Below are 14,091 nucleotides of genomic sequence, written 5' to 3'. Positions count from 1 at the left end.
TACCTATAAACAGAGCTCACACACATTCCATAGGAAAATGCAACTAGCTAGAAATTTTAGATATCTTGGCAACCAGTTCAGTCCAGTCCAGGAGTCAGGACTGGCCCTTAATTTTAGTACTAGCCACACGAACCAGTCCAGTGCTAAGGATTTAATTAGTAAACAACAATGATTGTTAACCAGTATAACTTGACCAGCCCAAAAGGTTGCCCACACTGTCACTTATTTTCAGTTGGATATAAGTAAATTGTATAATTATCTTATATCTGTCTATCATGAGATTACATTTTAATTTACCCTTTCATCCAAACACAGATATCTGTTGCCAGATGTTTAGGAAAAAGGATTTTCTTGGCAAAGCCAGTGTTGAACCATAGTGAAATTGACTAAAGGAAAATAAGAACACGGAAGAAGAAGAAGAATTAATTAAACTACACTCTTTTAATTTGAATGCCAGCCGGTTCCATGACTAGATACCAAAGCTTGTAATTAGGCAGAGTTCTAAGGATTAATTACTATGAAGTAAATATGCATTTCATTGAGATTTAAGTTATACACACAGTCAGTGCAAGAAATTTTGCTACCATAAAATCATCTTTACCTGTTGTGACAAGTAACTTGTCTTATTTTTAAAATTGCAAACCTTCTATTCTAAAGAGGCCTACATATTGATATCCTTTTAGATAGTGTAAACAATTTTTTTACACTGACGATATATATAACTTACTCAAGCAGAAATTCAGCATTTACTTGGGGGAGAAGTACAAGAAAAAAAAGGGTAAAATGAACCAAAGTGACTTACTTTTTCATTTGATTTTTCTTCACCTAATTCTTGGACCTTAGAGAAAAGGAAAAGTGACCATTAACGATGTCATCCTGCAGTGGATAACAAGTGAAGTGGAATTTTCAGTCGAGAAAAGACATCATGCGATATCAATTAGTACTTCATATGAAACTTCATAGTCTGTAAACAAACATACTGCTTTTGGTGTTGGCCGACAAACTTGGATCTATAATTCTCCAGTGTTTGATTTTCCGTTGCTCAAAAGTCAAAACCAGGAAACTTCACAGGAAATCAGTTTTAATTTAGTCTTAAGATGATACATATTATTATATGTGTGAATAAAGTAACACATTGAAAATTGATCGATACGAAAAATACTCTTAACGGTGAGGTCTTTCGAAAAAAAGAAAAAAAACAGTGTTGTTTAACCCAGAGAGGACTATATTGCACATTTTAAGATTGTCTTTGATTGACTTATCCCTACAAAACTAGTATTAGAGCCGACGGTTCGATAAGACGAGCATGAAAATGGTGGAGGGTAGCTTTATTGCCTTTGTTGTAATTTGGAGACACACAAGAAGAAGCTTGTGGGCTTTCATGGCCAACGGCACAAATTGAATTTCCAGATAAGTTCATGAATCTTGGTGATGGGCAACGTGGTACTGATTTCCTAAGAATGATTATATTGTTGGGAGTGTGCAATTAAAATCCTACATTGAAATTTGATAAGAAAAAAGATACACACTGTAAGATATAGGATAGTTTTAATAGTGGGAGGCCTTTTGAAAGCGACTTGGCCTAAAACGGAGAGTATGTTATGAATGGCTCGATTGGCCAATAAATATATGAACACTTTCATCCGTATTTCAGTGATCCCGTATTTCAGTGAGTCCTCCATCCTGATGATTGATCCAAAGAATCAAAATGAATAGTGAAAACCAGAAAGCTGGAAACTAATGACAGTTGCAAAATGACAAAGTGCTCCACTAAGAGAAATTCAAAAGAACTCAATGAAAACAACAAATTGCATCTTTGGTGCACTTCATGATATGTTCTTCTCAGGGAGGGCAGTAATCGAAGTACTAGGGTAGGTATTCCTCCATAACAAGAGTTCTTTTTACTAACACCTATATCAAGGTCGGACTCATTGATCCTTATTGTTGTGTTTCTCAATGTTGGGCTTCGTTCCATGTTATGTTATCCATATGCAGTTGTCCAAGTCTGAACGTGCAAGGGGTGTTAAGTCACATATAGGTTGAGGAAATGTATTATGGTCTCCTGATATAGTTTTGAATAATCCTTCTCTCATGAGCTAGATCTTGAGTTGAATTAGGCTCAAAGTCCATTTATTTACATGAATTTAGCAACTCTTTTACTTGTCACACGAAAGAATAGTTCAAAGTCGAGTTCATATTTGTGTCACATCTATGATCCTTTTACTACCTCAGCTTTTTTCTGCTTTCTCTAGAAAAGAGAAAAGAAAGTGAAAAAGGGAAGCAGGGGCAGGTATCAAATTGGTGGAATATCTTTGACATAATTCAAAAGAGTATATAAAAGCAAGACCCTTTCTGTAAAACCATCTGAACACTCCACAAAGAGGGAAAGAAAGCAGATAATAATAGCAATAAGTGGATCTGAGGTGTCAGCCACTTATAATGCAATTACTAGCTCTCATCCATCATCATCATTTTATTCTTCTTCTTTTTTGTGATCTTGATGGAGTAAATTAGTACCTCTTCTTTCCTCATCAAACTTTGTCCCATGGCAGTTTTTAGGGATGACCTGTAACTGATAATTACCAATATATTTCAAGGAAGTTAATTAAGAAAAAGTTCAATAAAAACAATCGACTTTTTTGCTTTATAATTGGAAAAGAAGAAGCTTTCCTCTATAGAATTACCCGTAGCAATGAACTCGCAAAATAAATCTGTTAATTATAAAGAGATTCGTCGTTTCTGATCTTGGTTCACCTTAATTGTTATTTCAACAAAGTAAAAAGTTTTGTCTTGTTCCGCGTGGCAGAATGGGGATATCATTTCTCTTTTGCATGTTCATGGAGTTCTGGTAAATTTGAATGAACCACACTCCTTTGTATATGTCAGGAGTCAATTCATGAGAAAGGGTTGAGGAAGGCTTGAATTCAATTCCCGCGACAGTGAAATTATTAATTCTAATCCACCTGAATGGTGTTACAGTGAATTAGCCTCACGAACTGGTAACACTGTTATTCTTATAGTCATTTTTTGTGCTATGTCATTGTAGGAAACTTGCTTCTTAGCACTACGTGAGAAGAGAATTTAGCTATTCAGCTCCCCCTGTTTCAATTACAAACACATACTTCCTTGTCTAACTTGAACTAATTCCTTAGCAGGCATGAAATTCCTACTAACCAGACAGAGAGTCTGCTTCCACTAATTACTATTGTGCCATCGCACCTCTACTATTTTTGGTGTAACAGAGGTTTTATGCATTTCTTTGTAAGCACATGACTAAACCCGTCAACCGGTTCAAACTGGTAACCGGACCGGTAAAACCGGTAACCGGAACCGGAATCGGTTGAACCGGTTAACCTGTTCCGGTTAACCGTTTATTATATACCGGTCCGGTTTCAATTTTTTTGGAACCGGAATCGGACAGGTTAAACCGGTGGAATTTTTTTTTTTTTTAAATAGAGCCGTTGGGCTGCCCAATGGACCGTTGGGCAACGGTCCATTTGCAAAAATGGCCGTTGCCAAACGGTCCCAAACCCATTTTTTGGCCCCCTCCCCCCCCCCCCCCCCCCCAACCCCCCAAACTTTTTTTTTTAACACTTTAACCCATCCCCCACCCTTATATAAACCCCTCTCCATTTCCATTTTAATCCACACCAATTCACTCTTTTTTTTTCTCTCAAATCTCAATCTCTCAATTATAGTTACTTTGCAACAATTAGCCACTTTAAATTTCTCTCAAATAAATATTATAAAGTCTTATTATAGTTTCAATTATTAATTTTGCAATTATAATATTGTTGGTGGAGTTGGTGATTTTGCAACAATTCGAAGTAGCTTTGGTGGATTTGCAATTCTAGCCGCCTTCACTTTGTTGGAAATTAGTCCGGCAATTTGGTACCTTCGTTCCAACTCTATATTTATTTTTCGCAATTTAATTTGTTGCAATTTATTTTCTTGTGATTTATTTGAGTGTGATTTAAATTAATTTTATTTAATAATGGCGAAGAGATTTAGACGTGGTGCCGGTAGTAGTGGTATTGTTAGGCGTGGGCTTAATGAGGAAACATTTGTGGAAGAAACACCTAATTTAGGTATTGATGTTGGTGGAAATAATTCACTTTTAGGTCATTAGGCAATGTAACAACATTATACCGATACTTTTAATGAAATTGATGATGATGAAACACAAGCCCCCGCAAATCCCATAGGAGATACATGTCCTGCACAATCACATACACAAGACAAACCGCCTAGAACTCGTAAGCCAACCGCTAAAATTTGAAAATTTATGACTAAGGATAGGGAAAGCCAAACAGCTAAATGTACCCTATGTGGACAAGTATTTACTTTTAAGTAAGAAACTAGTAAGGATGGTGGAACGGGTACACTAAATGCTCATATGAGAAAGAAACATATGGATGTTTGGGGAGAGCAAACGGGTTCAAATGTGGGGGGTATTCAAATGACGATAGACCCACGAACCGGTAAAATTTTTAAGTATGACAAGAAAAAAGAGCATGTAGAAATAGCTAAAATGGTAGCTTATGATTGTTTACCATTTTCCTTTCCTTCGGGTTTGGGGTTTGTTACTTACATTCAACGTTGTTATAATCCATTATTTGAGGGTATTCTTAGAAGTACTTGTAGAGCGGATGTTATAGATTTGTATAAAAAAATATAGATTTTATTTGCGCCATGTATTTAATTCTTTAAATTGTAATGTTTCTCTTACCGCTGATTTGGGTCTTAGTCTTAACAAGTTAGATTTTTTTGCTATTACATGTCATTGGGTTGATGACAATTGGGTTATGCAAAAAAGAATTATATCTTTTTTATATGATGAAGAAAAAGGTTGTCACGATGGAAAAATTTTAGCGAATTCAATGTCTACTATTATGAGATTTTTTAACATTTATAGAAAAACACTTTGTATTGCTTTAGATAATGCTTCTACTAATACAAAGGCGATTGGTCTTTTAAAAAGAGAATTAAACCCTCCGCTAAAAAATATTTTTCATGTAAGATGTAGTTGTCACATTTTAAACTTAATTGTTAAAGATGGTCTTGTGCGTTTTGACGATTCTATTCAAAAAGTTAAAGAAGCGGTTGCGTTTATTTTTTGTAATGCTAATAGGGGAAGACTTAGAGATTTTAAGAATTGTTGTGTGGAAAATAACCTTAGACCTAGAAAAATTCAAGTAGAAATTGAAACTAGGTGGACTATACTTACATTATGCTATAACAAGCATATGAGTATAGAATTCCCATACAGCAAGTTCACAACAAATATAATATTAATAGTGATGATTGGTTAAATTTTACGGATTGAGAAGATGTTAAGGAATGTGTTGAACTCTTAGAAATTTTTTATAATGCAACTCTTGCTTTTTCTAAACAATTCTATCCCACGATAACCAGAATTTTAGCCTACTTAGCGGAAATAGCTAGAGTTTTACAAGAGTATAAATATAAACCCGGTTATCAAGCGGCTATTTTTGATATGACAACAAAATTTAAAAAGTATTTTTTTCGCATCCCAACTTTATTTATATTGGGTTCTCTTTTAAATCCTTGTTTAAAAGTGTCTTATACTAAAGCATTGGTTGGTCAAATTTATACATTTTTAGAAATTGAAGAGGGAGTTCAACCATCTTTAGCTGAAGCCGAACTCGCTATTGATGACGAGTTTAGAAAAGTTTTTACTCATTATTATAATTTGGAAGAACATGCTACACCCGTTGCTCCACGCCCTACTACTTCTCAAAGTAGCAAAAAAGGCTTGTCGGGTTTAAAAGTTTTACATTCACATCTAACTCTTTCTTGTAGTGCAAACTTTGATGAATATCACTTTTATTTGATGCAGCCAAATGTGGATATCAAGGAACTAGATGAGTGGGACGTTTTAGCATGGTGGAAGAAATACAAGGCAAGTCATCCGATACTCTCAAGAATGACTCGAGATATCCTTACGGTTCAAGTATCAACCGTGGCTTCGGAGAGTGCATTTAGCCAAGGAAGACAACAAATTGGAGACCATAGACACTCATTATCCGGCTTTAGCTTACAAGTACTAGTGTGCATTCGCGATTGGATTAGATCGGAGCGACGCAACCAAAACTTAGAAGCGAAGGAAGGCGAAGAGGAAGAGATTGAAGATTTGATAGCAATTAACCAAATGATTGAGAATTGGTGATTTTATTATTCTACTATTTCTTTGCAACTCATGTATTATTTGCAAGTTAAAAAATACTACAACTTGCAAATAAATGTTATCCAAGAATGAATAAAATATATGGCTCATTGAGCTTTCTTCTATTTACTTGTGTTCATATTTTTACTTATATTAAGTTAGAAATATATCTAAAATATACTAAGAATATACTTATAATATACATCTACTTAAATTAAAAACTAGAAAGTTATATACTTGAAAAATAACTGAAATATACTAAGAATATACTTATAATATATAGTATACATATAACTTAAACACACACACCCATATATATATGTTTAAGTTATATGTATACTATATATAGTTATAAGTTAAATATAAGTTATATATAACTTAAACACACACACACACACACACACACACATATATATATATATATATATATATATATATATATATATATATATGTAAGTTATATAACCTAAGTATATTGATATATATAAGTATATTGTTACTATATTTTAGGTATATGTAGTATAACTTAAGCATATAACTTAATATATATACGTATATGCTGTATTGCTGACTTGCTGTTAGCCTGTTAGTCAGTAAATATATAAACTTTACTTATAAACTTATATAACATATGTAAATATACCTACAATATACTAATAAATACTATAATATATATATATATATACTATAGAAAAAAAAAAGAGGGTTTGGACGTGTTTGAACCGGACCGGTTCCGGTTTCGGATTTTTAACCGGTAAACCGGAACCGGTGGCCGGTTCCGGTTTTTTAACCGGAAATCGGCCAGTTTGTTAACCGGTTACCGGTCCGGTCCGGTTCAAACCGGTTAACACGTTTACACATGACCATATAGTGAAAGTGTTGTAAAACTTTCCAAGTTTTGTGTCATTTTACTTGAGAGTCTGGACAAAATTCAATGAATGTCTTGCCTTAGAAATGACTAATGAATTCTCTAATAACTTATTTTCACTTGATGTTAACTGTTAAGTTTCAAAATCTGATACACTGCAATTTCTTGAACTAGAGAAGCTACACATTAGAAGGCCAAACAGAAACCACATGAAGATGTAAGAGTGAATGAACTTTAGGACTGCTTGTTAAGTCCTTTTCATATTTTTACCCAACTGTTTGTGCTCAAAATGTATACCTAGAATCACAGTACATATCTTGCATTATTTTTTAAGGAATTCAATCTGAATTTTCAACTAGTATAGTTTTTGAAGAAATCCGTTCATTAGCCTGATCCGCTGAAGTTATAATTAGCCTCAAATCCCAAATAAGTTGGGGCGACTATATGAATCTTCTCTAACTATGTTTCCATTTAAGTACGACTCATGTTATCATCATACCACATAAAAATAAACATGAAAAATACGTTAAACAACTGCGCCTATGTGATTGTAGCTTGCTCATATTGCCGATCTCAAACCCGTATATAGGAGAAGGATTACGGTAAGCTAACAATCAATATAAAAAACTTGTCAATTCATGATTGATCAAAAGAGTGTTTAACTAAATTACCTAATATCATCCTTAAATGACTAATTAATGACTGTAAGTCTTCTTGGAGTACTAAATGTCAAATTGAGAAAAATTAATACTTGTCTTCTTGGTTTTTTAAAGTAACAAATATTTTTGAAGTTTTTTTGCTTCCAAGACAATTTTGATCAGCTCAATTTGGAGGCATTGTTAAACGTCTAAGACCAAATCTATACATCATACCTTTTGGATTCTGTCCTCTGTCCTTTATTTCAACCAATTTCTTGGTGAATGACATCAAAATTTGTCTATTTTCACCTCAGTCAATCATCTTTTGTAGTAGAGCTGTTAAGTCAGCTATCAAGCAAATCAATATAAAATATTTTGGCAGGGACAAGAATGCAAATCACATGGAAAATGATAAGGAATAAAAATAATTGATGACCAAAAAACTCCTTACTTCCTAAAAGAAAAATAGCAGCTCTCCACTTCAAGAATTAAGGCTCATTTTCCTTTGGGAAAAGACATAAATTGACCCTTAAACTTGTCCCCAAAAGTCATTTTCACACTTAAACTATCCTGACGATCCATTACACACTTAATATATTTAAAAGTGATATTTTTTACCCCTAGAAACTGATGTGGCAAAAACAAAAATTATAATTCAAAAATAGGCAAGTGAAGTCAAAAATAAAATAAAAAATAATTTTTAAATAATAAAAAAACTAATTCCTCCACCACCACTGTCCCCCCCCCCTCCCAAACCCCACCCCACCCCCTTCTCTTCCAGCTTCACGCCACTGCCACCCCACCCTCCCGTCTCCTCCACTTTCACGCCACCCTACCCCACCCCCAAACCCTTCTTCTTCATTTCACCACCACCACCCTCGCTCCCCCCCACCTCCATTCTCCTCCGCCTTCATGGCTGGCGGAGCTCTTGGCAGTGACAGGGGAGGACGAGCAGTGGTTCCTCCTTGCCATTCTCCTTTTTTTTTTTGTTTCTTTGAAAATAGCTTGATGAGTTTAATATCACACATAATAAAAAATAATAAAATTTATTTTATAGGTAGATTAGATGCAAATTTGATAACGGGAAAATGAAGAAGATCGGAAAAAATGGAAGCTCACCGGAAAATATTGAAGCTCATTGGAAACAATGGTGATTATACAATAAAAAAGGGAGTAGGGATGAAGAAGAAAGGGAGGGTGGGGGAGGAGAGGAAAGGAAAAAAATATAAAATTGAAAATTAGAAGATTTTTCGACGTGGCATTGATGTGGAGAGAGAGTGTGTACGCTCTCCCTTAGTGCAACTGATCATATTGTATCAGGGGGTAAAAAATATTACTTTTAAATATATTAGGTGTGTAATGGGTCGCCAGAATAGTTTAAGTGTGAAAATGACTTTTGGATGTAAGTTTAAGGGTCAATTTATGCCTTTTCCTTTTTCCTTTCCTTCAAGAACTTTTAAACTTCAAATACATATAATTATGCCAAAAGTACAAGCCAAACTTCTATAGATGCATGCCCTTTGAAGGGTATGCAATGCACACATTGGTGTTTGATGGGTCTTTGATATGTCAAAAGTTCCTATGTGTACTGTTAGTGTAATTTATTTGTTTTTACCAGTCAGTTTACTTGTAAAGTATAAGTAGATATCTATGACAAATATTAATTAGTAACCCGATCAAATAATAACTAACATGCTATTACAAGTTTAACTACACTAATTATGTAAAAGTTATTTACATCGTCAATGTATAGCCTTTGAAATAAATCAAGAAATGAATTTAACTGGAGTCATTGGCGGAGCTAGGGGATGCTAGGTGTTCATTCAAACGCCTTCATCGACAAATTATACAGTATATACAAGGTCAAAATTCTTTTTTGTTTATATATAATATATGTTGAAGCTCTTAACTTGTTCGTTGATTTACTTCTTTATAATGTGAATTTCGTTAATGAAAATCCTGACTCGGCTTATTTTATTTGGAGCTTGTTTTAGGCCAAGGTGCTTCACTTGAGTTTAGTCGTATCATCTGAGGGATTTCTGGAACAGTGATATCAGAAACTGGTAATCCTGGTCCAAAATAATATGAAAGGAATATTATTCTCATGATTTTGTTTGTTTCATGGCTGAAAAAGTGGGGCCTGTACACATGGATGTTCTAATATTAACAGACAGTACATAAGGAAGTGGGATGTTGATTGGCTAGGTGAAAAGAATTAAAAAAAAAACAATTATCCAATACTGATAAATTTCTTGAAACAATTTCCTGCATTCACATTAACATTCTTGACATGAGAAAAGAAAACGAACTTCCTTCAACTTTCTATGATTCTATCTATCCTTCAATAAAAATGATCTAAAAATTCCACTCCACTTTCAAAAAAAAAAAATGATAATAATAAATTAGTTACAAAATTCGTTGCTAATACATCGTTAAATAGAATTAGCAATGAATATTTGTTATTTAGCAACAAAAGTTATTCGCCGCTCCTTTTTTTTTTCATGGTGCATATTTTAATAAGTTGTGGTAATTAGAGAAAGTTGAGAATTTGACTGCATGGATGCTCCACATTAAAAGTGGTCTCACCAAATGTTTAATTATTCTATGGAAATCAAGGAATCTTAATCATGTTACTTAGTTATCCTGATTAATGAGGAAAGAAGGAATTTAGCTAAACTTGACCAGTCTGTTCCTATGATTAGAACATTTTGCTTGGCCGATAAAAGAAACTTAGAGCCAAATTCAACGTAGTACTTCCAGAATTACTTCATTTCACCCCTAGTTAGGTGGGGATCTGGTGAAGAAGCTACGAATTCATCTAAATCCATTAAATAATTTTTGAATTTAGTAAATTAATTAGACGTAATGTGGAATTTCGAATTCGAACTTATAAAACTTAAATCTCGGATCCATCTCTGCCGGTAACATCAATATTTATTTAGTAACATGCCATATCATGTGCATTTTACTGTCATGGTTCCATTATTTACACTTGCAAGCATATATATTGTCTACACAAGACCATTCAAACCAATTCTTTGTTTTTAAAGAAAGTGTGACTACTGAAAATACAGATTAAGATAGGTAAGAATGACATAATGCTTGTGTCATTTTCAGTAAGCAATTATAAATATGTTCCAAAGGGGTAAAATTAAAACAGCTGGGGATAGATATGAATTATTCTTTGTTGGGATAGTGACTAGTACTTCCTGTCATTTCACTTTTTTGGATTCCTCACATATATTCTTCTTTTGTTTCAAGACTTTTTGATTTGTGAGAAATCTCCTCTTATTATGGGGTCCTCTACAATAATAATTGACGATCAATTTCAAGAATACTTTAGTTTAATACTTTAGTTTAAGTGACCTTTTGATCTCATAGCTGCTCTATATTAGGCATCATGCATCATCCTAGAATCTCCTTTACTTTGTAATGGAATATATTAAAGCAAGAAAGTAGCTTCCAAGTACAGCAGCTGAGTTAAAAAGAAAAAAAGAAAAGAAAAGAAAAAGATACTTCTATTACTCCCTCTTTTTTCTTGATTTTCACAAATTTTGGCCATATAAATAAAATATTATAGAATCCAATCATACCCTTTGTTCTTTTCATTTCAACTTGAACCATACAGAAGATGATCAACAACATTACTTTGAAATAGTGGCAGAGTTGGGAATTCTAATAATAGAAATATACTAAAAACAAAAAAATATCAAACTTGAGAGTCAAACCTGCAATTCTAAGGATACAACAACCCCATAAAAAAATCCACTCATAATTTCATAAAGCTCAACACATCTCCCATTGATTTCCAAATACGAAAAATAGGTAGCAGCTCCCCTTATTTATAATAGTGTAAAATCTACTTTAAATAGAAATTAGAAGCCTATTTCCATATAAATTTGCCCACAAAACTTACTTCAAATTTATGCTAAAAAACTACCAAATACTAAATCTTAAACAATTTATAATGTTTCCTACGCCAATTTTGAATTAGTCTTCGGTATAATATAAAGTAATTTTTGAACCATCCTTGTTGCTACACTAGAAGTTTCACTTGTATTGAGAGGATTCTTATACATGAAAAAAACATCTATATCCTATTTGCACAGTATAATATACTGGTAAAGATAATTAAATTGAACCCTTCAGACCATATATTTCCCCCCCTACATTGGAATCAAATTGGTTCCTCTATATGTTTAATGAATATGCACACAGTTGCAACTTTAAACCTCTAATAATTCTTCATGTGATAATGTAATCTAAGTTAAAGAAACAGGATAAGGAATGTTATATAGTCTCTGTTCAACTATTACATAGACTTGATCAAAAGCCATAAAGCTTAGTATAGTTACTAGTGTATTATTATATATGTAACGTGGAATCTAATTTTCTTTTGAAATCTTTAGAAATGGAGCAGACCAAGTGAATGTAGTGCACTGAGAAGGCAAAACTTTGTAGATTCAATCATTGGATTTCGATTCCAAAGTCGATCGATCCAACTCTTTAAGAGTCTTGACCACACACCAAGAAATCTCAAGATTGATCTGATCTAATTGAATTGACTTTTTTTGTGATTTGTTGTTTGCCATTTTGGCTTTCTTTAATTTGTCCCTTTTTCCCCTTTTCTTCTTCTTTCTTTTGCTTTATACATAGATAGAACTGTTTACTTATTTAGATCCAGTGGATGTGATTAAGGCTTTTAAAAAAGCACATGCACTAGTCTTCTGTTTTCTTTTGTGTAATGTAGTACAAGAGATATGGACCTCTCTATAATTTCCACATTCGTGTGTTGATTAAAGAGAAAAGCAGAAATATAATTGCCACATTCGTGTGTTGATTAAAGAGTAAAGAAGAAAAGAGAGGTAATTAAAGAACCCCATTGCACACCACGCAAGTGGTGGGGCGGCAAGTCAATCATATAAGTACGTTGATCAAGAATTTAAGTTTGTTATGTGCAATTTTTAGGTTCTTGCTATTCAGCTTGTTACATTTTTTGAAATTATGAGTTCAATTGAACGTTAATATGGTACATAAGGTTTTAAACAGGATACTACTTCGTTTAGCACCAAGGATAGGTAATTACCACGTGGCACAACCGCTAAGAACTCATCTAAACGTCTTATGACGAAGTTGCTTATTAAAGAATTTTAAGAGAAGTTAGCTAGACTACAACTGATGATAAAGAAGTATGCATTACACTGAAAGATGAGCTAAAAAGCTTTGAAATACCTTGTAAATATTTTAATGTGCTTGTGACGACATTAAAAAATGCACCAAATAGAGTCAATTTAAACCAAGAGAAGGGCTAATAGTCAGGTTTTGAGTTAAAGGTACTCCTGAACACTGACCTGATTCTAGGTAAGTCATTTATCTGGAGTAGTATAGGAGAGACTCCAAATTATTGACCTGGTTCCAAGTCATTTACCTGAAAATGGTAGAGGAAAGACTTTTTGCTGGAGCGTCCAGATCATTGACTTGGGTTCAAATTTTGACTTGGACTCAAGAGGATCAAGAAGTTTTTGGGATAATTTTTATCTTTTTTAGGGGGCTTTTCTTTTTAAGTATAAAAAATAAAGTTGGGGCACGTTTTTTGAGGGACTTTATTTAGACTTTGAGTGAGAATAATGTTATTTTTGAAAGAGCAAAAAAACCTTATTTTTTATCCTCTCAAAGTAATTTAATTCCTTTCTTTCGTCCTGTTTTAATAAACTTAATTGATTTTCTATTCATCCAAAAAAATTCGTTTCTATACGTGAAATTGTGGGTTGAATGAGAATTCAAATTGGATTATTGAATTACTTTATTGTTTGAATATTAATAAGCTTTTCAATTTCTACCTCGATTATTGTTGTGTTAGTTTTACTCAACACATATCTTTACCCACTTTAATTCAAGTTATTATTCATTTGTCCATGACATAGGTTCAATTGCAGACCCTAAAATTTAAAATCAGATATTCTCTCTGCTATCACGTACGCTATCATTAGCATACCAAAATGTGATGATCAACAATAAAATTATTGTTTACCCCGAATTTGGATAATCAATTTAATTTATAAATGAGGTATAAAATATGTGGTTGAGCTTTAATCTGTTTTGATTAAGAGTAAATGGACTAGGATCAGCTATGAGTAATCTGAATAGTGATTGATGGTCTGCAACAAATGCGTTTATTAAATAATATATGGTACTGTTTGACTGAACAAATCTAAAGAAGAACACAATAAATCCGGATCAAAATCAGGTAATAAGAGGGAGAGGTTTATATATTTTGCTATTACAAATGTTCTAGATCTGAAGAACAAATGTTCTAGATCTGAAGAAGCTAACCCTTAAAAGTAGGGTAATGACCCCTATTTATAATGTTTGCCTTATGGGCCTCATACAACATAAAA

Source organism: Lycium barbarum, chromosome 5, assembly GCF_019175385.1.
Source record: "Lycium barbarum isolate Lr01 chromosome 5, ASM1917538v2, whole genome shotgun sequence".
Lineage (NCBI taxonomy): Eukaryota > Viridiplantae > Streptophyta > Magnoliopsida > Solanales > Solanaceae > Lycium > Lycium barbarum.
The sequence above is the reverse complement of the archived record's forward strand: the minus strand, read 5'-3'. Positions refer to the sequence as shown.